The 26,320-nt window shown below is 40.8% G+C and overlaps 1 long non-coding RNA gene across 1 annotated transcript in view; it reads left to right on the forward strand.

Moving 5' to 3' along the window:
* Window positions 1-3,182: 3,182 nt before the first annotated feature.
* Window positions 3,183-26,320, forward strand: part of LOC139160960 (uncharacterized) — a 42,586-nt gene continuing 19,448 nt past the window's right edge. The window contains exons 1-2 of the long non-coding RNA XR_011558048.1: window positions 3,183-3,625; window positions 7,918-7,962. This is a non-coding gene — a long non-coding RNA (uncharacterized lncRNA). The remainder of the gene's footprint in view (window positions 3,626-7,917; window positions 7,963-26,320) is intronic.

Below are 26,320 nucleotides of genomic sequence, written 5' to 3' on the forward strand. Positions count from 1 at the left end.
ATGTGTGTTTACTGTTTTTCATTACATAAAAATATTGACTTAGCAAGTTTTAATAGTACAGTTTCAGCAACAGAACATTTAATTTACAGCTTCTACTTTCTTGCATTATAAAAAAGATAATTTTTAAAAAACTAATATATATTTGGAGCAGGGTTTTGCAAAGTGATCAGTATCAACTTAAGACTTGGTGATGCTATCTATTATTGTGATTATTATTAGTATAATAATAATGTAGCATTATTAATAGTAGTGTGTAGTAGTAAGGTGGCATTTATTAAATTATTTTCATACAATGAATGGTTTAAAGAGCTGAAGAGTTTTGGAACTCTCAAATTAAAAAAAGAAAATATTCATATTCATATTCATATCATTCTTCATTTCATATCTTTATTCTGACTGTGGCATTTGATATTACCAATAAGTTTATTCATTTCAGATGATACTTCATCCAAAGTTCTGATTGCATTATCAATAACAAGAAAGTGATCCTTATCATTCTTGGACATCTGAGAAGAAAATATAAATAAAAATCAGAATGAAGTGCAACAATTTTCTCCAAACTTTTGAAACTCCTTTGATAACTTATTGTATAGGAATCAATTCGCATAAAATGTGAGCTAAGAAATAGTTTTTTCTTTAAATCTCAAATAATGATAGTTTATTTGTACTTCACATACATACAATAAATTGCTAATAAAATGATAAGCTCTTCAGGCTAGTTAGGCTTGATTCCTGATTATTTTCTAAGCAACAGAACTTAACACATACCGTATTTTTCGGAGTATAAGATGCATCTTAGTTTTGGGGGAGGAAAATAGGGAAAAGAATCTGCTTACCAGATATTCATCGGGCTAGCATCCTTAGTCTGGTCAGTTTCAGCACATTATTTTATCCCCTGGTTGGGGCTGAAAAAAACCTTATTTGGAAAGAGTAACAATGAAAGACCCTGCAAGCTGAGAATATTGTTAGCACCTGGTTAACACTTGAAATAAACATTTTGATCAAGTTAGAACAATTAAAAAACCTGCAAAGACTTAGGGCTTGGAAAACATTATTAGCAGAGAGTAACAATAGAATTGAATTTTTTATTGGACACTGGACATACAAGGAATTTGTCTTGGTGCATATGCTCTCATATGAAAGATCTTGTAAGCGGGTAAGAGCTGGGAACATTGTTGGCATCTGGTTAGGGCTGGAAAGAAACAGTTGGAGCAAGTATAAGAAGAAGAAAAAAGAACTTACAAAGACAGGGTTTGGAAAACATTATTCACAGAGAGTAAAAGAGTGAAAGAGCTTGCAAGTGGGTAAGAGCTGGGAACATCATTAGCACCCGGTTAGGGCTGGAAAGAAACTTGGAGCAAGTTACAGTAATGAAAAAACTTCTGCAAAGACTTAGACCTTGGAAAACATTTTTCGCAGACAGAAACAATGAAAGAACCTGCAAGATGAGAGCTGGGAAGATCATTAGTACCTAGTTAGGGCTGGAAAAAAAAGCTTTGAAAAAAACCCTGCATTCAGAGTATAAGAGGCACCTGAATTTTCAGCCTCTTTTAGGGAGGAAAAAGTGTGTCTTACACTCTGAAAAATCTGGTAGTTTACCGTTGTCTTTGCTTCTTACAGTGTATATTTTTCCACTTCCTAGTCTAGGCCAGAGTTTTTTCAAAATATTTTCTGCAGAATCTTAGATTTTCATGAAAACTTTATGTTTCTGTGAAAAACAGAAACAAAAAAAGAAAAAGAAATCCACTTCAATGTAGCAAAAGTAGTAGAAGTCTCTTGTTCAGGGATTGTATAATTATAATACCGTATTTTTCAGAGTATAAGATGAACCGGAGTATAGAGAGACAGCATTTCAGTTCTTATATGTATTTATAAGCACAGTCACATAAGTATTTTTATCTTAATATGGCTTAAATGTTCCTTGTTTGACATAACATAATATTCCACTTATGTAAAATGGGCTGATAATTTTAATTTAATAGTATCTGCAATCACTGAGGTAAGTTGAATAATCAATGGTGCTGAATGACAAAATACACTGACAGTCTTGATATAAAGCATCTATTATGAAAACAGGCAGTTCATTATCTACTTCTTTTACCATAAATGCAAATCAAATTGTATCCTATTGTCTCTTTCTCTGTCTCTCTTTCTCTCTGTGTGTGTGAATACAGCAACTACTTTTAATTCCCTTGACCACAAGGGGGCACCATTGGTATTTTAAGATATTAAAGTACATATTCATCCTGTTAGGTTCAGTTTACTGTACTGCATCATGGCAACTCGAAATGTAAATACTGTACACTTGTTTTATTAATAGATGAATCATGTGATAAGTAATAAACACCCTTATGCATTTCAACCCACAGAAGTTATTCTTTTGGGTCAGGTTCCACTTAGAAGAAAAGTAATTCGATTACTGTAATTCAATTGTTACAGAGCTAACCTACAGATTTTCTTGTGTATGAGTAAAATGTAAAGAACAATTAATCTAAAAATATACTAGATATGTACAGGATGGAAAAGTAAAGGCACTCCAGTTTTAATTAATCAAATTAAATCTAAATCTAAATTTACGTATTAGGTTTTAAGGATTTCTGTTTGTCTGATGCCCAATTGAGTTGTGATCTGTGCTGCTAACTGCATTGCTCTTGAAGTTGTGAACTTTTAGATGGAAAATACATATATTTAGAACATATTCCGCCGCCCCCACAATAACTTTTGAGGAACTTGCAGGAAATAGAAATTAAGATAATTGCTGTTTGCAATTCGTTGCTACCATTACAAGGGTAGGCAAAGTTGGCTTTTCTATGACATTTGAACTTCAACTCCCAGGATTCCTGAGCTAGTATGATAGGCTCAGGAATTCTGGGAGTTGAAGTCTATGAGTCATAGAAGAGCCGCCTACCCGAGAGTAGAAGTGGTGGACGATGAAGTTCTTCGGGAAATAAATTCTGAAAGGATGCTTAAAGCTTTTCCATCCCCTTTAGGGAAGTGAAGGCAAATATATCGCCTGTCCGGGTGTATTTTTAACCCCTTTGATTGCACACTGAAAAGCGATAGCAAGGAAGAAACCCGGTGATAGAACTCAGCCGTGTTAAGTCCGCCGTAAAACGGCATCACTTCCTTTTTCCCGCTTTGTTCCCACGTTCGGCCACACGGGGTCGCTCGAAACAAACGCCTTTTTCTAAAAATCGAACGCGGGAAAAAGAAAGACCCAAAAATAAATTCGAACAGGGCAATCTTGGAAGATTCTGAAGAGTGACCCTAATAATCCTTTCGTCAGACATTAAGCTATTACCACGGGGCTTAAAACCAAGCGTTATTGCAGCCGTAAAGGAGTTTTTGTGCGGACAAAAGCCAATGCATTTGTGCGGAGCGCACGCTTGCGGACCGTAGGTAGAAGCGACGCAAATGAAATGGGACACAGTCCCTCCAATTCGTAAAGAATTGGAAGCGTGTAAAATAAACAGGTTTTTAAAAAAATATATACATTTCGAGAATGGCCGGTAGGTTGTGAGCACAAAGGGAAAGGCAGGGCCCACCTTGAAGAAAGCGAAGTCGGTGACCCACGGCGAGGGGAAAGGAGGAGAGCGGCAGCCGGAAAGCTGAAGAGGAAGATGAGGTGAAGAAAGAATCGCGGGGAGGTGGGGGACGCTACACCAGTGTTTCCCAACCTTGGCAACTTGAAGATATCTGGACTTCAACTCCCAGAATTCCCCAGCCAGCGAATGCTGGCTAGGGAATTCTGGGAGTTGAAATCCAGATATCTTCAAGTTGCCAAGGTTGGGAAACACTGCGCTACACGAATGGAGAGAAAGAAGGGTGGGGGCAGGAACAGCAGAATGTGAAGTGAATGCAACAGATAAGTGTCCGTGTGCATGTGCGTTTATCTATAATAGGGCTTCTCAACCTCAACCATTTTAAGATTGTAAACTTCAACTCCCACAATTCGCAGATTTGTGGTTGCTGGGGAATTCAGGGGATTGAAGTCCAAGCAACTTAAAATTGCCAAAACACTGGTCCTTGGCAAAATAAGAACTAAAGGCCCCTTTAAACCATTGAATCCAGGCAAGTTACTACCACTTTGGTTTCAGAAGTCCCCAAAGCTGCCCCTCATGTTGACAACAGAGCAATCTCAAATGTCTGAAGCCAGAACAAACTCTTAAGGACTAGCCACCATTTCCATTCCTTGTCTAGTTTCTAGGGATGTGCAGAGCAGCCTTTTTCTGCCAGCATCAGAACCAATTCCAGAACCGGTGGTTGTTAATAAGAACAGACTAGTAAGGAACTACTACCAGTGAACTAGAGGAGTAGCATACAACCAAAACAACCTGCAAACTATTCATGGAGAATCCTGAAGTTGGAATATTTTAAAATGTACATTTAAAAATAAATATTGGAATATGCTGCTTAAATCTGTCTGAAACCATGACAAACACTGGAAGTTTTAAAGAAAATGTTGGATAACCATCTGTCTGAAGTAGTGTAGGGTTTCCTGCCTAAGCAGTGGATTGGACTAGAAGACCTACAATATCTTTCCCAACTATTATTATTATTATTATTATTATTATTATTATTATTATTATTATTATTATTATTTCTCCAATTCCTAATCAGAAAAGCAAGTATTTCCAATACCAAAAATAACATTTAGTTTTTTAATCTGCCTGAGCCCTCTTGCAGTTTTCTGTCTGCTTTGAGGAAGTTAAAAAAATAGCTTTTTTTGCCTTCTCAACTTCTCATTCCTTTTTTTCTATCTCTGCAGATTTTTGGTGGCTTTGCTTCTCTTTTTTTAATCTTCAGTAAAATAATGCATTTGTTTTACATCTTAATAAAAATAAAAATTTCTTGAAAAAGTTCTGACTTTAACTTGTTGCTTCTCCCAAAACTGCACTCTGTATTCTAAATTAATTTAACAAATTCCCATTTTTAATGCTAATTCAACTGGACTTGCAGTTCATTTCTTTCATGGGAATTGCATTAAGGTAACAGCTGGGGAAAATTCCTCCAAACATGACCCGGATTTTCATTTGTCATTCCATTCTTTGTAATTCAGAAAGTCCCCTACATTTCGAACCCCAAATACATTACAGATCTAGACCAGGGTCTACAAGCCAAGTAAACTTGCTGATACTGTATATCCTTTCTGGTTTTGAAAAAAAATTAAATGTGTTGTTTTCCTATGTATGAAAATTTGAGATATGGGAAACTTGAAAAATATTCTTATGGAAAATAAAAATAAAGTGCAAACAAAATGAATTCCTTATCTAGATATGGAATAATTTGAAGAGCAGGGCATACAGAAATGTTTACCATAGAATAATACATATCTGAACTTAATCATTAGAATTTCAAATTTTAGAGAAGAATGAATTGCATCTTGAAGCTAAATCTAAACTAATGCTGCTTGCATAGAATTCATATAATGTTTTAATATGTTCACACCAGATAATCAAGAGGCTGTGATCTGAATCTTATTTATTTATTTATTTATTATTTATTTATTTATTACTTAGATTTGTATGCCGCCCCTCTCCGAAGACTCGGGGCGGCTCACAACATGTAAAAACAAATCATAAGCAATCAGACAAATTTAAAATATTTAAATATTTTTTTTTAAAAAAAACGTGTCTCTATACAGTTTTCAAAGGACCTCAATATAAAATAAACAGTAAATCAACAGTAATCACATCAATGGTTTTAAAACAAAAATATAGAGCAAAGACATTACAAATTCCATGCATTTTTAAAATCGCTAATAATGACTTGATCCTTTGATGAAACATGGTATTGTATTTCTCATTAAGAATTTCTAGTACAGTACATAAAAAAACTGCACCAAAGAAGTTCAGTCACATAAAGCAACCATATTTGTATAATGTAGTCAGAGACATATTTTATTGGGTGTCTTGTTTCTTCGCTTTCATATATAAAAAGATAACCAAATTTAAGCTCGTTTTAAAAGCATGTTAATATTTCTCCTTTTAAAACAAGTGCTTTCACATTCTACGGTAATAGCATCTAATTCAACTTGTTAATACATAAGATATATCATTTACACACAGCAGTACTTAAGCCCTCTTCATACTCACTCATTATATTGCTTTAATCAGACCATGACAGAAAAAAATACAAAGCAGGATTAGTTCATTTTGCCTCAAATTATTCTCCCCCAATACTTGCTGAAACATTCAAATCACTCTTGCTCCTGAAGCTCTTGAAGTTAAATTAAACCCATTTTTAAACTAAAACAAATAGCACCAGTAAGAACATTTTGAAGTTAATTACTAATTTGTGGGTAATACAGCAGCTTTTTGATGCCAGTAACTGTAAGACCTAAATCCATATAAACAAAATGACCTCTTAAATTCAAATGTACTTTACATGTGCAAATATTTGTGTTCTAGTTTATATTATTTAGAGTTCCCTGCTTGCAGTTTTACCTTAGAGGTGGATTACTGTTTTACATTGCAGTTTTGCATGAAGATATTGGGTTTCTGTTGCTTTTGATATATTCTTTTCTAATGTAGGGATTTATATTAAAAAGATAAACTGCCTAAGAAAGCTATATTCCTTCTGTTTAATCAGTGCATTCTTTGTTTTATTATGTCATGGAGATGATTATGCATATAGTTTATCTAAAGACAGTTTGGGTAGGCATTACAGCATAATTTGCACATTTTTAATAATAATAACAACAACAGAGTTGAGAGGGACCTTGGAGGTCTTCTAGTCCAACCCCCTGCTTGGGCAGGAGGCCTTACACTACTTCAGACAAATGGTTATCCAACATATTCTTTAAATTTCCAGTATCGGAGCATTTACAACTTCTGGAGGCAACCCATCCACTGATCAATTGTTCTATCAGGAATTTCCTCCCTAATTCTAAGTGTGGTCTTACCAAGTTAATAGTGGTATTAACACTTCATGTGATCTTGATTCTATCCCTCTGTTAATGCATCCTAGAACTGTTTGGCTTTTATGGCAGCTGCTGCACACTGCTGGCTCATATTTAAATGGTTGTCCACTAGGACTCAGTTATTACTGTTGAGTAAGATACCACATATAATGTACCTGTGCATTTTGTTTTTGTTGCCTAAAAGTAGAACTGTCAAGATCCTTCTGTATCTTGAGCCTATCTTCCGGAGAGTTGGCTATACCTGCCAGTTTGGTATCATCTGCAAATTTGATGAGTTCCCCATCTATCCCTTCATCCAAGTTATTGATGAAAATATTGAAGAGTACTTGACCTAAAACAGAGTCTTGAGGTACTCTACTGCATACTTCCCTTCATGTAGCGGTAGTTCCATTGAGGACTACACATTGAGTGCGGTTGGTTAGTCAGTTTTGAATCCATCTGGTGGTGTTGCTGTATAATCCACATTTTTCAACTTTAACTAGTAGTAGGTTATGGTCTATATCAAATGCTTACTGAAGTACAAGTAAAATAAATCAACAGCATTCTCTGGTCCACTAATTTTGTCACTTTGTTAAAGAATGCAATAAGATTAGTCTGGCATAACATGTTTTTGACAAACCCATGTTGGCTTTTGGTTATTACTTTGTTTGCTTCTAGGTGTTTGTTGATTCTTTGCTTGATTATCTTTTCCAGAATCAATCTGGTGTTGAGGTCAGGCTTATAGTTTCCTGGATCTATCTCCCCCCCTTTTTTTGAAGATGGGAACTTCATCAGCTCTTTTCCAGTCTTCTGGAAATTTCCCGGTCCTCCAAGATCTTTGAAAGATATAGTTCAGTAGTTCTGAGATCTCGTCTGCCAGTTCCTTCAGAACTTTGGGGTATAATCCATCTGGTCCTTGTGATTTGAACTCATCTAGAATATACCGGTGTTCCTTTACCATTTTCTTCCCTATTTTAACCTGTGTTCCTTATATGTTTTTTGTGATATTTTTATAGGTTGGACTGTTTTTCCATTTCTGTGAAGACAGATGCAAAAAATGAGTTAAGTAGCTCTGCTTTCTCCTTGTTGCTTGTCACCTTCTTGCCACTGTCTCCCTGCAATTGACCAATTGTTTCCTTGACTTTTTCTTGTTTTTAATATGTTGGAATAAGCTTTTTTTGTTGTTACTTTTTACTTTTGTCGTTGATGGATGATCTCTGGCGGGCCCGGGACAGGGGTTTATCCTCTGTCCTGGTGCTCCTTGACCTCTCAGCGGCTTTCGATACCATCGACCATGGTATCCTTCTGCACCGGCTGGAGGGGTTGGGGGTGGGAGGCACTGTTCTTCAGTGGTTCTCCTACCTCTCTGGCCGGTCGCAGTCGGTGTTAGTGGGGGGTCAGAGGTCGACTCCTAGGTTTCTCCCTTGTGGGATGCCTCAGGGGTCGATCCTCTCCCCCCTGCTATTCAACATCTACATGAAACCGCTGGGCGAGATCATCCAAGGACATGGGGTGAGGTATCATCAATATGCGGATGATACCCAGCTTTACATCTCCACCCCATGCCCAGTCAATGAAGCGGCGGAAGTGATGTGCCGGTGCCTGGAGGCTGTTGGGGCCTGGATTGGTGTCAACAGACTCAAGCTCAACCCGGATAAGACGGAGTGGCTGTGGGTTTTGCCTCCCAAGGACAATCCCATCTGTCCGTCCATCACCCTGGGGGGGGGGAATTATTGACCCCCTCAGAGAGGGTCCGCAACTTGGGCGTCCTCCTCGATCCACCGCTCACATTAGAAAAACATCTCTCAGCTGTGGCGAAGGGGGCGTTTGCCCAGGTTCGCCTGGTGCACCAGTTGCGGCCCTATCTGGACCGGGACTCATTACTCACAGTCACTCATGCCCTCATCACCTCGAGGTTCGACTACTGTAATGCTCTCTACATGGGGCTACCTTTGAAAAGTGTTCGGAAACTTCAGATCGTGCAGAATGCAGCTGCGAGAGCAGTCATGGGCTTACCTAGGTATGCCCATGTTTCACCATCACTCCGCAGTCTGCATTGGCTGCCGATCAGTTTCCGGTCACAATTCAAAGTGTTGGTTATGACCTTTAAAGCCCTTCATGGCATTGGACCAGAATATCTCCGAGGACCGCCTCCTGCCGCACGAATCCCAGCGACCGATTAGGTCCCACAGAGTGGGCCTTTTCTGGGTCCCATCAACTAAACAATGTCGGTTGGCGGGCCCCAGGGGAAGAGCCTTCTCTGTGGCGGCACCGGCCCTCTGGAACCAACTCCCCCCGGAGATTAGAACTGCCCCTACTCTTCCTGCCTTCCGTAAACTCCTTAAAACCCACCTTTGCCGTCAGGCATGGGGGAACTGAAACATCTCCCCCGGGCATGTTTAATTTATATATGGTATGCTTGTGTGTATGTCTGTTAGTATATGGGGTCTTTTTTAAAATCTTAAATATTTTAAATTTGTCAGATTATTTATGATTTGTTTCCACGTGTTGTGAGCCGCCCCGAGTCTTCGGAGAGGGGCGGCATACAAATCTAAGTAATAAATAAATAAATAAATAATAATAAAGCCTTTGTTCATTGTGAGCTTTAGCTTTCCTTACTTCATCTTTAAAGGCTCGGGCTATTTGATGGTATTCTGCCTTAGTCATTTCCCCTTCTTTCCACTTTTTATATTTGTCCTTTTTGTCTTTCAATTTGTCACAGATTTCTTTATGTAGCCATGCTGGTTTCTTTTGGGATCTATTATTTTTCTTCTTCATTGGTATTGTGTTAGAGTGGGCTTTTATAATCTCGCTTTTCAAAATTTCCCAAGCTTCTTGAGTTGTTTTTGCCTTGAGGATTCCTATCCATGGAATCTTCCACAAACTCTCTCTAAGTTTATTGAAATTAGTTCTCTTAAAGTCCAAGACTCTAGTTTGAGTTTGTTCTACTGCTTTTTTTGTGATTTTTCTGCCAATTATATTTTGAAAGCCTAAGTGTCAACAGGTAGGGTTGAATTACCACTACCAGCAACCAATATTCCCACTATTCATTAAGTATTTGCTATCTGCAAAGAAGTAATCAACATAGGTTTTGCCCAATGTCAACTTATATACAAAGATTGTGTCTTTTTTCTAGCAATTGTTAATATTAATTTGTAACTATAATTTATTAATCTTGTATGCTACTTAAATCTCAACAGCTCTAGATGAATTTGTGTTCAATAAACTCATCAGTACAATTTATGGTTGCAATACGATTATAGCTATCCTAAGAGATAATATGACATATTTACATTATTATATTGGCATATGCTACACTATGCCTGGCAAGAATCAGAAATGATAGAATAACACAGTTGAAAGGGACCTTGGAGGTCTTCTAGTCCAACCCCCTGTTTAGGAAGGACAAATGGTTATCCAGTTTCTTTGTAAAAACTTCCAGTGTTGGAACATTCACAACTTCTGAATGCAAGTTGTCACCTGATGAAGTGGACAAGGCCATTGGAGCTGTGAGCTCCGCCACCTGTTTACTGGATCCGTGTCCCTCTTGGTTGGTTTCGGCCAGTCGAGAGGTGACACGGAGCTGGGCCCAGGAGATTGTCAACGCCTCCTTGGGGAGGGGGTCCTTTCCGGCCCTTTATAAGGAGGCACTTGTGCGCCCACTCCTCAAGAAGCCTTCCCTGGACCCAGCCGTGCTTAATAACTACCGTTCAGTCTCCAACCTTCCCTTTATGGGGAAGGTTGTCGAGAAGGTGGTGGCGCTCCAATTCCAGCGGTCCTTGGAAGAAGCCGATTATCTAGGTCCTCAGCAGTCTGGATTCAGGCCCGGCTACAGCACGGAAACTGCTTTGGGCGCGTTGATGGATGATCTCTGGCGGGCCCGGGACGGGGGCTTGTCCTCTGTCCTGGTGCTTCTTGACCTCTCAGCGGCTTTCGATACCATCGACCATGGTATCCTTCTGCGCTGGCTGGAGGGGTTGGGAGTGAGAGGCACTGTCCTTCAGTGGTTCTCTTCCTACCTCTCCAGTCGGTCGCAGTCGGTGTTAGTGGGGGGTCAGAGATCGACCTCTAGGTTTCTCCCTTGTGGGGTGCCTCAGGGGTCGGTCCTCTCCCCCCTGCTATTTAACATCTACATGAAACCGCTGGGTGAGATCATCCAAGGGCATGGGGTGAGGTATCATCAATATGCCGATGATACTCAGCTATACATCTCCACCCCATTTCCAGTCAGCAAAGCAGTGGAAGTGATGTGCCGGTGCCTGGAGGCTGTTGGGGCCTGGATGGGTGTCAACAAACTCAAACTCAACCCAGACAAGACGGAGTGGCTGTGGGTCTTGCCTCCCAAAGACAATTGCATCTGTCCGTCCATCACCCTGGGGGGAGAATCATTGACCCCCTCAGAGAGGGTTCGCAACTTGGGCATTCTCCTCGATCCACAGCTCACATTAGAGAAACATCTTTCAGCTGTGGCAAGGGGGGCGTTTGCCTAGGTTCGCCTGGTGCATCAGTTGCGACCCTATCTGGACCGGGAGTCACTGCTCACAGTCACACATGCCCTCATCACCTCGAGGCTCGACTACTGTAACGCTCTCTACATGGGGCTACCTTTGAAAAGTGTTTGGAAACTTCAGATCGTGCAGAATGCAGCTGCGAGAGCAATCATGGGCTTCCCTAAATATGCCCATGTCACACCAACACTCCGCAGTCTGCATTGGTTGCCGATCAGTTTCCGGTCACAATTCAAAGTGTTGGTTATGACCTATAAAGCCCTTCATGGCACCGGACCAGATTACCTCAGGGACCGCCTTCTGCCGCACGAATCCCAGCGGCCAGTTAGGTCCCACAGAGTGAGTCTTCTCCGGGTCCCTTCAACTAAACAATGCCACTTGGTGGGACCCAGGAGAAGAGCCTTCTCTGTGGCAGCCCCGGCCCTCTGGAACCAACTCCCCCCAGAGATTAGAATTGCCCCCACCCTCTTTGCCTTTTGTAAGCTACTTAAAACCCACCTCTGCCGCCAGGCGTGGCGGAATTAAGGTTTTTTTCTCCCCCTAGGCCATTACAACTGTATACATGGTATGTTTGTATGTATGTTTGGTTTTTATATATTAAGGGGTTTTAATTTGCTTTTAGTATTGGATTTTATTGTATATTGTTCATGATTGTTGTTAGCCGCCCCGAGTTTTCGGAGAGGGGCGGCATATAAATCCAATAAAACTTGAAACTTGAAACTATTGATTAATTGTTCTGTTAGGAAATTTCTCCTTAGTTCTAAGTTGATCCTCTCCTTGATTAGTTTCCACCCATTGCATCTTATCCAGGGGTGGGCTACTGTCCGGATGGGGGGGAACGCAGTGGGGTACTGAAAATAAAGCTCCACCCCAGAGCACTCAATTTGCACTGGAAGATGTTGAAAGAAAATGCATAAGCCACGACCACAGTGTGGTAGTAAATTTTTTGCTACACCTTCACTGATCTTGTCCTACCCTCAGGTGCGTTGGAGAATAGCGTGACTCCCTCTTCCTTATGGCAACTCCTGAGATATTGCAAGAGAGTATCCCTTCTTGTAATAATCTTTCTTCTATTCTTTTCTGTTAAAGTTTAATGTAAATAAATTGACTGGCAAATAACATAAGTTGCCATTTGTTTCTGGAGGGCAAAATACCAAGGGTAACTTTTCTAGTGGAGATACATGCTTGAACTGGCATTATAGGATGATTGAAAATCATCCTATAAGACCCGAGTGAAGCAGAAATCAATGTGGAAGACCTGTATATTTATGCCTTTTATTTCTTCAGTAATAAGCACACTATGGAAAATATATCATGTCTACATTATATAATGTAAAATGAAAGCTACCGTAGAATCCTAAAGAAATAGTTGATATATTAGATATTTTGTTTATGTGAATACTATACGTGTTAAGAAAATACCCATGTTGCCTTATCCAGCTGTGCAGTCCTTCCATATGAATATACAGTATCCAGATCTGCATGGAATTTGGCTCCACCAATATTTCATGATGGCTAAAAATGGCTTAGATGTAATCAATAGTATCTGTTCCCAATTAATTACTAGCAATAGAAAGTTTATAATGATTAATTTCTGAAACTTTCTAAAAATTATCATTTATGTTCCTTAAGCTAATCATAGGCCATACACAATCAGTAGTTTTCTTCATTCTTGCCTTTACCCAGCAAATAATTGAATGTGTGAATAGCTTTTGTATTATTATAGTCCAACTAAATTTACCAACACGATTACGCTCACAATTGTGGATATATAAAAGCCTACATAATACTATTTTGTTCATGATAGAATAAAGCTTATCTATTTACTATTGTTTGGAGGGATTATGGAGCAGGCAGTTATTTCTGGATTCATTCCTACAAAATAGGTTTTCATCCGAGATCTTAAAATTATTATAGTCTATTATTGCTTTGGTAATACTATCAAACTATTACATGTTGTACCTCATAGGGATATTATAAAGCCTTAGAAAAAGATGTTTGTACGCGAAAGGATTGGGTGGATGATTTTGAATCGAATGTTTTCTTAAATTGTTAGGGAACAAAGAAAGCAACAACATGTTCATTTCAATTATGAATATTTAATTAAATGTCCCATATATTAATATCTGCATCAGATCCACAAAAGTCTGAGGCAATCCAGTTTTCAACATTCAGAAAAATGAAGTATTGACTCATATTTTATTCATACAATCATTATGTAATTAGTTATAATGGATGTAAGCTGCCTTCTGGTTCAAAAGTAACATTTTATGAATGCCAGTTGCTGGGAAGTAGATATATGTGAAATATTTGCTATTATGAACAACATGAAGAATTTGATCGATTTCTTGTTTGATCCAAAAAAGTTTTTTTTAAATGTACGTATGTTTATTTTTAGAAAGTTTTTTTAAGAAGCTAGCCGAGGCATACAGCTTTCTGTACAGCTTTTTCAAGTTTAGGTTTATGTTTTGATGTAGGGAAAATTAATATTATTTAATATCTCTAATATCTTCTATGTTATTATTGCAAAAAAATTCCCAAGGTTTTTTTTTAATCAGCATGATAGCATCAACAAAAAATTCTAAAAATATAACCACAAACTATTTAGAAGAAGTTACTTACTTCACCTTGAAAGCTAGATTTAAAAAACTTTTTGAATGCTGCTAAGAAATGTATTATTATTTCCCTCAGCACTGCATGCCCATGCTACCCATCCACAGCATCATGAGCTGCACTGTTTAGCAGTTGACTTCTGGATAGAATTCAAGATGCTGGTTATCACCTATAAAGTCTTACATTGGGCTTTTTTTGAGGGCCTGGTTTTGTCTAGACCAGCCCTCTAGAATGACATTCTCTCAGTAATCTGGATGGTTCGCAACCTGATGACATTCAAGAAGCTAATACAAATAGTCCTTGACAAATTTATGTCATTAAGCAATGCAGTCATAAAGCTGCCAGCTTCTTGCCACCATCTTATAAGTTGAACCTGACTCTGAGGTTGCAAACTCTCTACATGGGGCTACCTTTGAAGAGTGTTTGGAAACTTCAGATCGTGTAGAATGCAGCTGCGAAAGCAATCATGGGCTTCCCTAGGTATGCCCATGTTACACCAACACTCCGCAGTCTGCATTGGTTGCCGATCAGTTTCCGGACACAATTCAAAGTGTTGATTATGGCATTGGAGCAGAATATCTCCGAGACCGCCTTCTGCTGCACAAATCCCAATTAAGTCCCACAGAGTTGGCCTTCTACGGGTCCCGTCGACGAAACAATGTCATCTGGCGGGACCCAGGGGAAGAGCCTTCTCTGTGGCGGCCCCGACCCTCTGGAATCAACTCCTCCCGGAGATTAGGACTGGAATCAATTCCTCCCGGAGATTAGGACTGCACCCATCCACCTTACATTTCGCAAATTCCTTAAAACCCACCTCTGTCGTCAGGCGTGGGGAAATTGATTCCTCTGGACAGTTTTTGTTTGTATGAGATGTATGATTGTTTTTTATATTGAGGGTTTTAAATTGTTTCAATTCATGGATTTGTACTTTTTTTTATTTTTTTATTTATTTATTTATTTACTTACTTACTTACTTACTTACTTACTTACTTACTTACTTACTTACTTACTTATTAGATTTGTATGCCGCCCCTCTCCGTAGACTCGGGGCGGCTCACAACATATGATAAAACAATTCACAACAAATCTAATGAATTAAAAAAAAATTTAAAACCCATTATTAAACCATACATACACACAGACATACCATACATAAATTGTATAGGCCCAGGGGAGGGGGGAATGCCTCAATTCCCCCATGCCTGACGGCAGAGGTGAGTTTTAAGGAGTTTATGGAAGGCAAGGAGGGTGGGGGCAGTTCTAATCTCCAGGGGGAGCTGGTTCCAGATAGTTGGGGCCGCCACAGAGAAGGCTCTTCCCCTGGGACCCGCCAGACGACATTGTTTAGTCGACGGGACCCGGAGAAGGCCAACTCTGTGGGACCTAATCAGTCGCTGGGATTCGTGTGAGCCGCTCCGAGTCTCCGGAGAGGGGCGGCATACAAATCTAATTAATAAATAAAATAAATAAAGTTTCAGGTTGTTTCCAAGCATGCTGGCAGGTAGGCTAATGGCTGCTGCCAGAAGAGGAAGGGTGCAAGTGTCAGATGAAGGCATGGCAAGGCTCAGGTACATGTAAGATGGTGCAAGAGACTTGGGGGAAGTGTATAGGTGTGTGCAAGAGGTGTAGAGAGACTTCTGGGTCAATGAGTGTATTAATAGATGGCATGTGAGTGTAGAGGGGCATGGAAAGTTTGCACAGGTCGAAGAGACTTGCTCCAGTAATTTGCACATTCCTTGCCTGCTTCCCCAATGACTTTCTAGGCAAACTGGCAGGAAAGGTCATAAATGGATATTACATGATTGCAGGATATTGCAACTATTGTAAATTTGAGCTGGATATGAAACACCTAGTGACAACAGAGTTCTGGGATATGTAAAAATTAGTCAAAATATCATTTGTTTGGTGCCATCATGAAAAAGAATAGAACTTTGTTGAGATCTACGCATGCGTCGGATGGACTAGACGCACCAAGGGAAAGCTCCCCCATATGAAGAAGGAAAAATAAAAGTTAACCCTTAACTACCCTCTCTAGCTTACCAAAAGTGGATTGAGAGGAGAGTGAACTGAATAAGCTGTCGGAAAACTTTACCAGAAGGAGTTAAAAGTTGAAGCAAACAACTTTTTTTAACGTGGTTTGGGTGAAGAAGTGAGCACAAAGGGAAAATGGCGTATGCTGTGGAGCTGGAGGAGAAGATGGACTCGCTGCTTAAAGGTTTTGCTGATATGGGCAAATTGCTCCAAGAGATGAAAAAAGATTTATCGGCATTGGGAACTGGAATGGCGGAACTGAAACAACAAACAAAAACTCAAGATCAAAGGATTGGAAAGCTGGAAGCGGGGAAATCTCGCCAGGAAATTCGCATCATAAATCTTGAAGATAGACAGCGTCGTGCTAACATATGCTTGAGAGGCTTCCCCAAAGATTTTTTGGGGGGGCAAACAACTTATTCAAGAAATCCTCCAGTGGTTTATCGAGAACAAAGTTACATGTGAGTTGCAAGAATTTGAAAGAGCGCATTGGGCTTTTGGACCTCGTAAGGGTGATTCAAAAGACATTGTTATTAGATTTGCTTCAGAAAGAAGAGCTGCAGAGATTTTTAAAGAACTGAAACAGATTTTAAACTTACGTTACAAAGCTTTTCCAATACGTGTTTTAAAAGATTTATCTGCCGAGACTCTCAAGATGAGAAATCAGATGAGAGAGGTCTCTTCTCAGCTGTATGAAAATGGAATCAAATTTTCTTGGAGATACCCTGCCACCATCATTGTCTTTAAAGATACCAAATTTTTTCAGGCAAAGTCATTAGAAGAAGGAAGAAAGCTGCTTTTCCAATTGGGATTAAATCCAGAGGGTGCAATGCAGAGCCAGGCATCGATCGACCGGCCAGATGCAGCAGAACCGTTTCGCGAGTCAGAACAAAGCAAAGGGGAGAAAATTGCCGAGCTTCAAAGAGAATTGGCTTCACTTCAATCGGAGAAGCGAGATGAGCCACGAATCACCCGACAAAAGAAAAAAATAATAAACTGAACTGAGTTGTCGTGCTAATATGATATTAAGTTTTTCAACTAATTAACCTTTTTTCCGTACTTCTGTACTTCTTGTTGGGGGTTCATGCTAGTTAACAAGGGGAGAGGAGGGAAGGAGGGGGGAATCTTTTATTGTCTTGTAAAATGGGGAAGAAGGAGGGCTTTCAGAGGGAACATAGATCTAAGAGTGCCTCTCAGTAGCGGAAGGTTTTTTCGTTGCCTTCCCCTCGGGGGGGAGGTCAGGTTAGAGGCACCAGGGTGTGGATTCATTGGAAAAATAAACAATTCTCCGGCAGGCTCTGTTTTGTTGAAAGAGGAAATGCATTTAGTTTATGTAAATGGGTGATTTAGGCCTTTTATCTCTCAATGTAAATGGTCTTTAATCACAGAAAAAGCGATGTAGAATCATGAAGCTGGCTAAAGACTGTAAGGCAGATATTTTATTCCTTTCAGAGACTCATAAGGGAAGGGAAAAAACAAATAGATTAGTAACTAATATAGAATGGGAAAAAGTTTATCAGTCGAAAGGAACGAACAAAGCAAAAGGGGTAGCTATTTTGGTTCACAGAAGAGTGGATTTTCAGTTAAGCAATATTAAGAGGGTCAAGGATGGCAGAATGTTATTTATTAAGGGGAAAATAAGAAATAATTTAGTAACTCTAGTGGTTATTTATGCCCCTAACGTAAATGCAAAACAATTCATAATAAATGTAAAACGGAAATTAGATAATTTTGCGGAAGGTATAGTGATTTTAGCAGGTGATTTTAATTTGGAATTAACAACAGGGAAGGGGGAAAAGAAAAAGTTACATTTAAATAAAATTAATATGATGGACCTTCATCAAAACGTAGTTAATAGAGATACTTTCTATTCTGCAAGACATAATAAATTTAGCTGAATAGATTATATGTTAATTAATAAAACAGATAAGGTTAAGTTGAAGAAAGCAGAAGTGAAAGCTATCTGGCTATCAGATCATGCTCCTTTGTCAGCTGTGTTAGAAATAGAGGTTTGTAATAAACAAAGAATTTGGAGGTATAACCCCATTGTCTCAGCAAATGATGAGAGTAGAATTAAATTACAAAAGGAACTCAATGGATTCTTTAGTATTAATGCAACAGGCGAGATTAAAGAAACAATAGTCTGGGATACACATAAAGCAGTGATGAGGGGTAATTGCATTAGTATGGAAGCTTTCCTTAGGAAATCCTGGAATGTTAAGAGAAATAATTTATTAAAAGAGATAGAATTAATCCAAGAAACCTTAAAAATTACAAGAAACAGAGAATGGAACTTATTATTAACATTTAAGAAAAAGCAATTACAATTACTTGATGAGGAAAATTGGAATAAAATGAATATGATTATGAAACATAGAATTAGAAGTTGGAACAACAAATCTATGAAGCAAATGGTACACTATTTGAAAAAAAGAAAAGAGAAATCTTTTATCTCTGCTTTAAAAGATAAGGATGGTCTAATAAAACGTAATACTATAGAAATGGAAAAAATAATGAGAGATTTTTATGGGGAATTATATAAAAAAGAGTATGTTGTTTCACAAACTTCAGAGGTTAAAAAGCAATTAAAGGAAGAGGACAGTCAAATGTTAAATGCAAAAATTACAAGTGAGGAGATATCTAGAGTTATTAAGGGATTGAAACCTGCTAAAGCTCCAGGTCCAGATGGTTTTACAGCTGAATATTATAAAGTGTATATGAATGAATTACTACCGTATATGGAGAAATTGTTTAATAATGTAATGGAAACTTTTGAAACTCCACAGACGTGGAAAATGTCAGAAATTATAATGGTCCCAAAACCAGATCGTGATTTAACGGATCCTAGTTCCTATCGCCCCATTAGCTTGTTAAATCAGGACTACAAGATATTTATGAAAATATTGGCAAATAGGGTGGAGAATATATTACCAAAAATAATTGGAGAAGATCAATATGGATTTGTGAAAGGAAGGAAAATCTTTGAACCAATAAGAAACGTGATCAATGTTTTACACCATGCTACCAGTACCAAAAGGAAACTAAGCATTTTAAAATTAGATGTTTATAAGGCTTTCGATAAAGTTAATCATGAATACCTATTTCAACTATGTAAAGATTTAAATATGGGAAATAAATTTTGTAAAGTTATAGAAACAATATACAGTGAACCCTCGAGTTTCGCGTCCTCAAGGATCGCGAAAGGGCTATTTCGCTAGTTTTCAACCCGGAAGTAAACTCCACCATCTGCGCATGCGTGCCCTTCCACGCATGTGTAGATGGTGGAGTTTCCCCGCCGGGCAGAGGCTTCCCTGGGTCTTCCCCCTCTTTCTCTATGTTGCTTCTTCCTCTCTCACACTCTCTTCCTCCCTCTCTCATCTCTTTCTTTCCTTCTCTCTCTTTCTCTATCTCTCCCCCTCTTGCTCTCGAGCGGCCGCCTAGCAGCTGATCTGCTCGGCAGCGCAGCAGCAGCGAGGAGCCGAAGATCTTCGGCTCCTCGCTGGTGCTGCGCTGCCGAGCAGATCAGCTGCTAGGCGGACGAAGGAACCTTCCCTGGGTCTTCCCCGCCCGGATCTTCGGCTCCTCGCTGCAGCCGCACGCCCCTCGCCTTCGCCTCACCTGGCGGGCGAAGGAGGGCGCAGCTCCGGCCGCTCGCCTCGGAGCCGGTCTGCCTCACTGCCTCCAGTCCGCGGCAATTCCCCTCAGCACGCTGCCGGATCCAGCGGGGGAGGGGGGGAAGCGAAGGCGCGGCGATGGGCAAGGGCTGCCAGTGAGCCTTCTCCGTCCCTTTCCTGCTGCACTGGTCTGGGGCCAAGTGGGCGGGGGGCGGCCGGGACCTCGCCTGTCTCCGCTGCCCGCATCGCCCCTCCGGCGGGCCGGCCTCCCCCGCCCGCCTCTGCTGCAGCCGCCACCGCCTCCCCGACTGGCACAAAAGGGCCCCGCCCGCCCCGCCCCGAAGCTTACCTTGCGGCGGGATTCCCTCCCCCCGCAGCCAAAACTAAAAGCCTGTCTCTTTTTTTTCTTGCGGCGAGCCCAAGCCGTTTCTCTCTCGACTGCAGCCGAGCTTCCCTCGGCCCCCTTTGGCCCCGTCGCCTCCTCCCCGCCTGCCTTTCCTCGCCAAGCGCACGAAAAAAAAGAGAGAAGGCTTCTACCAGAAGCGGGTGATGGCGGAGGAGCTCCGAAAACTGGCTAGCGGCTTTTCCCCCGCAAGAGATCCTTCATGCCCCTGCCCGCCGTCCCCGGCTTCTGGTAGAAGCCTTCTCTCTTTTTTTTCGTGCGCTTGCAGCAGAGGCGGGCGGGGGAGGCCGGCCCGCCGGAGGGGCGATGCGGGCGGCGGAGACAGGCGAGGTCCCGGCCGCCCCCCGCCCACTTGGCCCCAGACCAGTGCAGCAGGAAAGGGACGGAGAAGGCTCCGTCAGGTGAGGCGAAGGCGAGGGGCGCGCGGCTGCAGCGAGGGAAAGATGCCGGCATCTTTTTGCCTGGGAGGGAAAGTGAAATGCCGGCGGCTCTAGCAGCTGCTACGAGCGGCATTTCACCTTCCCTCCCAGGCAAAAAGATGCCGGCATTCTGGGCTGATGGGGTCGGACTTCCCAGGCGGAAGGCGTGCCCCGGCATCTTTTTGCCTGGGAGGGAAAGTGAAATGCCGGCGGCTCTAGCAGCTGCTACGAGCGGCATTTCACTTTCCCTCCCAGGCAAAAAGATGCGGGGAGAGGGGCACGCCTTCCGCCTGGGAAGTCCGACCCCATCAGCCCAGAATGCCGGCATCTTTTTGCCTGGGAGGGAAGGTGAAATGCCGCTCGTAGCAGCTGCTAGAGCCGCCGGCATTTCACTTTCCCTCCCAGGCAAAAAGATGCCGGCATTCTGGGATGATGGGGCCGGACTTCCCAGGCGGAAGGCGTGCCCCGGCATCTTTTTGCCTGGGAGGGAAAGTGAAATGCCGGCGGCTCTAGCAGCTGCTACGAGCGGCATTTCACTTTCCCTCCCAGGCAAAAAGATGCGGGGAGAGGGGCACGCCTTCCGCCTGGGAAGTCCGACCCCATCAGCCCAGAATGCCGGCATCTTTTTGCCTGGGAGGGAAGGTGAAATGCCGCTCGTAGCAGCTGCTAGAGCCGCCGGCATTTCACTTTCCCTCCCAGGCAAAAAGATGCCGGCATTCTGGGATGATGGGGCCGGACTTCCCAGGCGGAAGGCGTGCCCCGGCATCTTTTTGCCTGGGAGGGAAAGTGAAATGCCGGCGGCTCTAGCAGCTGCTACGAGCGGCATTTCACTTTCCCTCCCAGGCAAAAAGATGCGGGGAGAGGGGCACGCCTTCCGCCTGGGAAGTCCGACCCCATCAGCCCAGAATGCCGGCATCTTTTTGCCTGGGAGGGAAGGTGAAATGCCGCTCGTAGCGTGGGCGGGCGCGCGCGCGGGGACCCCAGCTTCGCTTCCCAGCTGGGAAGCGGCCCCAGCAATGGTGTGGGCGGGCGGCGCGCGCGCGGGGAAACCCCAGGCGCGAGCAACGGGGTGGGCGGGCGAAGGGCGGTGGAAGTAAAAACACCATCTGCGCATGTGCGTGTTTTTACTTCCGCACCGCTACTTCGCGAAAAATCGATCATCGCTTGGGGTCCTGGAACGGAACCCTCACTATGATCGAGGGTTCACTGTATAAGGATAATGTAGCTCAAATTAGAGTAAATGGCAATAGAACAGAAATGATTAAAATTCAAAATGGAACTAAACAGGGTTGCCCATTATCCCCAATGCTATTCGCATTAGCAATTGAGACCTTAGCAAATAAAATTAGAAATGATAAGGAATGGAGAGGCTATCAAATAGGGGAATTTGAATTGAAATTAAACTTATTTGCAGATGATGCTATAGTAATATCGGAAACCCCAATTGAAATGATGAAAAAAATAATGATATTACTTCAGGAATTTAAAGATCAATCTGGGCTTAAGGTTAATATAGAAAAATCAGAGATAATATGTTTAAATACTGGCCCCAAAGAGCAAATTGAAATTCAAAAAAATTTCAGGATTGAAATTAGGTTGTAAAAAAATGAAATATTTGGGAATTTGGTTATTTAAAAATCCATCAAAAATAACAACGGCCAATTACAACTTAATATGGAAAAAAATCCAGAAGCAGATCAAAAATTGGAAGGGTAAAAATTTAGGAAGAAAGGCTAAGATTAGGGCCCTTAAGATGATGATAATACCAAAGATGATGTATTTGTTTCAAGTTTTACCGGGTAGTTTTCCTGAGGCAAAATTAAGAGAATGGGATAATAGACTAAACTTTTGGATTGAAGGAGAGAAAAAATCCAGAATAAGGAAGCATTGGCAGTTTGCACAAGAAAAAGAAGGAGGTTGGGGAAGCCCATGCCTAGTATTATATAGAAATGCATTTCAAATCGAAAGGTTAATCGAGCTACAGTTATGGGGGGGAAAGAAATGGGTAGAATTAGAAAGAGAAATTAATAATATAAATAACAAAGAATTATTATTTAAAAATTGGAGTAGAATTGAAACCAGTACCCTAAGTGATCCTTTTAAAGCATGTTTAGAAATATGGCTTAAATGGCAGAGGACAAGTGGAATAAAGATATCCAAGCTATCAACGTTACATGTACTGAATATAGGGGACGATGCTAATTTAACTAGAATTATTAAAATATTAAATAGTAAAGGGGTAATGAAAATGGAACAGTTATATGAGAAAGATGGAAGAGTTAGTAGAACTAGATTGGAATGGTGGATCGGTAAACAGCAATGGTTGCAGATTAATGCAATATGTATATATTTAAATAAAAGTGAGAATAAAGAAGCCTTCTTACGAGAAGAAAATAGCTTGGAAAAAATAATAAGGGTAAAGATAAATGAAAGTAAAGCACAAGCCAGTAACATATATAGAATGCTATTGCAGAGGGAAGAAGAAGTAGTTAAAAGTTTAACAAGATGTTGGCAGGATGACTTACAAATAGACGAAAGAGAAATGGAAGAAATAATAGTAAATATATATATAAGATTAAAAATACGAGAGTTAAAGAGATGAGAAGAAAAATCTTACATAAGTGGTACTATACACCTGTACAAATTGCACACTTCCAGGGGAAAGAGAAGGGTAAATGCTGGCATGGATGCCAGAAAAAAGGAATTTTTATGCATATGATCTGGGAATGTACAGAAATACAGAAATTCTGGAAGGTAGTCCAGAATGAAATTAATAAAATGTTGAACATTAATTGGATAATTACAAAAGAAACAGCAATCTTAATTAAATATAGGGAACTAGGAGAATCTAAAGAAATTAAAACTGTAGCATTGGAAAGTGCTCAAGCGGTGATAGTATTAGGATGGAAAGACTCTACAAAATGGACACTACAGAATTGGTACTGGTACATGGTGGATCACATACATTTTGAAATTATGGAAATAAGATTAAATAATTTTGATGAGAATAAACTAGAGAAGCTGATGGTGCGATGGAACAAGGTAAAAGATTATATGTTAAGTAGAATCTGTGATGTAAATACGAAAAATAAATTACAATCACTCTTTTAGTAAAAATCGTTCAAGATAGAGCCAAGGATCAATAGATAGATAAATAACTTAAAATTCTTTGAATCCTTCTATAGGGGTGGTGGGGGTGATGGGGTGTGTGTGTTGTTTGGTGATGGGCACATGCACTGTGCACTGTTATGTTTGTTTTTTGTAAACCTATAAAATCAATAAAAATTTATTTTAAAAAATTTTTAAAAAAAGAGATAAGAAATATTTTAAAAAGTTTGCTCATTTTTTTAATGGGTAAATATATAAACATAAACTGTTTAACATATTGGCATAGAATTATTTTACTACTGTGTTTTACATTAGAAGATATGATCCAGGGCTAACGCTTTTCTCAATGGCGCAGCTGCCATTTTGAATTTGCTGAGATTTCGTGAGTTCTCGTGAGATCTTGGCTGGGCCTGGCAGCATCACCGGCCTATGACGCTGCCGGGGCAGGCCAGGCCAGCACTTTATAAGGGTCTGTGCCTGCCTGGGGCCCTCCTTTTTGCCCCAGTAGCCGATGAGCGAACACCCGCCCTCCCTCCCTATCGTACAGTTTGTTGTTGGGGTCGCCCTTAGGGGGCCGAATAGGAATTTTTGGTGGTCACAATGTCTTAGTTCTGACCGTTTTTCGCCTATTCCACACTGCGATGCCAGACGGATGATTAGGGGGTGCTTCACATATACGATGATACCTCGTCTCATGAACTTAATTGGTTCCGGGACGAGGTTTGTAAGGTGAAGATGAAACAATGTTTCCCATAGGAATCAATGGAAAAGCGATTAATGCGTGCAAGCCCAAAACTCACCCCTTTTGCCAGCCTAAGCGCCCATTTTTGTGCTGCTGGGATTCCCCTGAGGCTCCCCTCCATGGGAAACCTCACCTCTGGACTTCCGTTGCCAGCAAAGCATCTGTTTTTGCGCTGCTGGGATTCCCCTGCAGCATTGCAAAAACACAGAAGTCTTTGAAACTTCACCTCCGGACTTCCGTGGTTTTGTGATGCTGCGATTTCGCTGAGGCTCCCCTTGCTGGGAAACCCCACCTCCAGACTTCCGTTGCCAGCAAAGCTCCCGTTTTTGCGCTGCTGGGATTCCCATGCAGCATCGCAAAAGCACAGAAGTCCAGAGGTGGTATTTCCCATGGAGAAATACCTCAGGAGATTCCCAGCAGTGCAAAAACGGGCGCTTCGCTGGCAACAGAAGTCCGGAGGCAGGGCATCCCAGTGGTGCGGCTTGGGTTTGTAAGGTGAAAATAGTTTGGAAGAAGAGGCAAAAAAATCTTAAACCCCAGGTTTGTATCTTGAAAAGTTTGTATGACGAGGGGTTTGTAAGATGAAGAGGTATCACTGTATAAGAATTATATTAGAATTATATTACAACTTTTAATTAAAATAACATTTTTAAAGGGCGATAGTGGTAACCCTTCAAGATAGTTAACTCTGCAAATAGACTCCACAGATCTGAACAGAACTGTTATATACTTTATTGATTATATAGTATAGTAATACTATATAACCTTGAAAGCTTGAATGGGTTTTCTTTTTCTTCCTTCTACACCCCAGTAAATTAAGAAGTCAATATAAGCATTGCATATATTTATTTAATAACTTTATTTATTCAATTCAAAGAGTTTTTTTCCAAAGTTTTTTCTATTTTTTTGACTTAACACATATTTGTCCAGTTGATTAAGAAATTTCCAAACAAATCTCTGTGACTGCACATAATTAAGATATGCTGAAAAAATAGAGCAAAAAAATCCAAAACTTTATTAGAACCTCTGAAAACTTTTTCAAACCCCTATATTAAGAAGATAAAACATAGCACAGATTGAGAAAGAAATCAAAGTCCCCAAAAATGTCAATGTACTTAATTGAATAATGAAAGAAAAATGAGAAAACAGAAATGAATACATGCTAAACAAAGACTAATTCTTCAAACCACTCTGATATTTCAGCCAAGACATGATTCAAAACTAGTGACAGTTTGAATATATTCATATAATAGGATAGTTTATTAGAAAAAAAATTTGACTGAATTACTGTTGTGGTTGGCTCTGGCCCAGCTCCTGCCCCAGGGAATGTGGAGTTGGAGGCAGGGGAAACATCAACATGTCCTAGGCCTGTTTTGTTGCCGTCAGAGTCAGGGAGTGCAGTTTCCTCGGATGAAGAAGGTGGGGGTGACTTGGAAGAGGGGGGCTTGGCATACAGCCCAGGAAGCCAATCACCATTATCTTCGGTTGATTTGGATGATGAAATGTTAGACCCACGCAGGGGCAGAATTATGCATAGAAGAGACCAATTGAGGAAATATTACAGGAGATAAGAGAGGCCACCTGTGTTTGGGTGGGGCTCCAGCAATTAGAGCTGCTGCTATAAATAGCAGCGTGCTAGTTTGGCCGTTGTGGAAGATTATCTGATTGTAGCTCTTCAGGATCGTGCCTCACTGTTTCTGAATTTTGTTTGTGGATTTTTCACACCTTTGACACCAAAGCAGGGTAAAGTGTGTGTGTGTGTGTTTCACTTCGTGGGAAGAAGGAGGGTTGTGACATTTCTTCACAGTTACTAGCTAAGTACTTAAGGACTGATTAAGGGACTTGTACAACCTACCAGGTTGTTTTGGGGAAGAGTGCTCTTTGCAATACAAAAAGGGTGCTTTGTTTCTATTGAATTTTGTGATAAAGGGCATTGTTTTGAACTTTCAAACGTGTGTGTGTGTCTGAAATTTGTACCCGT

Source organism: Erythrolamprus reginae, chromosome 2 (genome assembly GCF_031021105.1).
Source record: "Erythrolamprus reginae isolate rEryReg1 chromosome 2, rEryReg1.hap1, whole genome shotgun sequence".
In the NCBI taxonomy this organism is placed as follows: domain Eukaryota; kingdom Metazoa; phylum Chordata; class Lepidosauria; order Squamata; family Dipsadidae; genus Erythrolamprus; species Erythrolamprus reginae.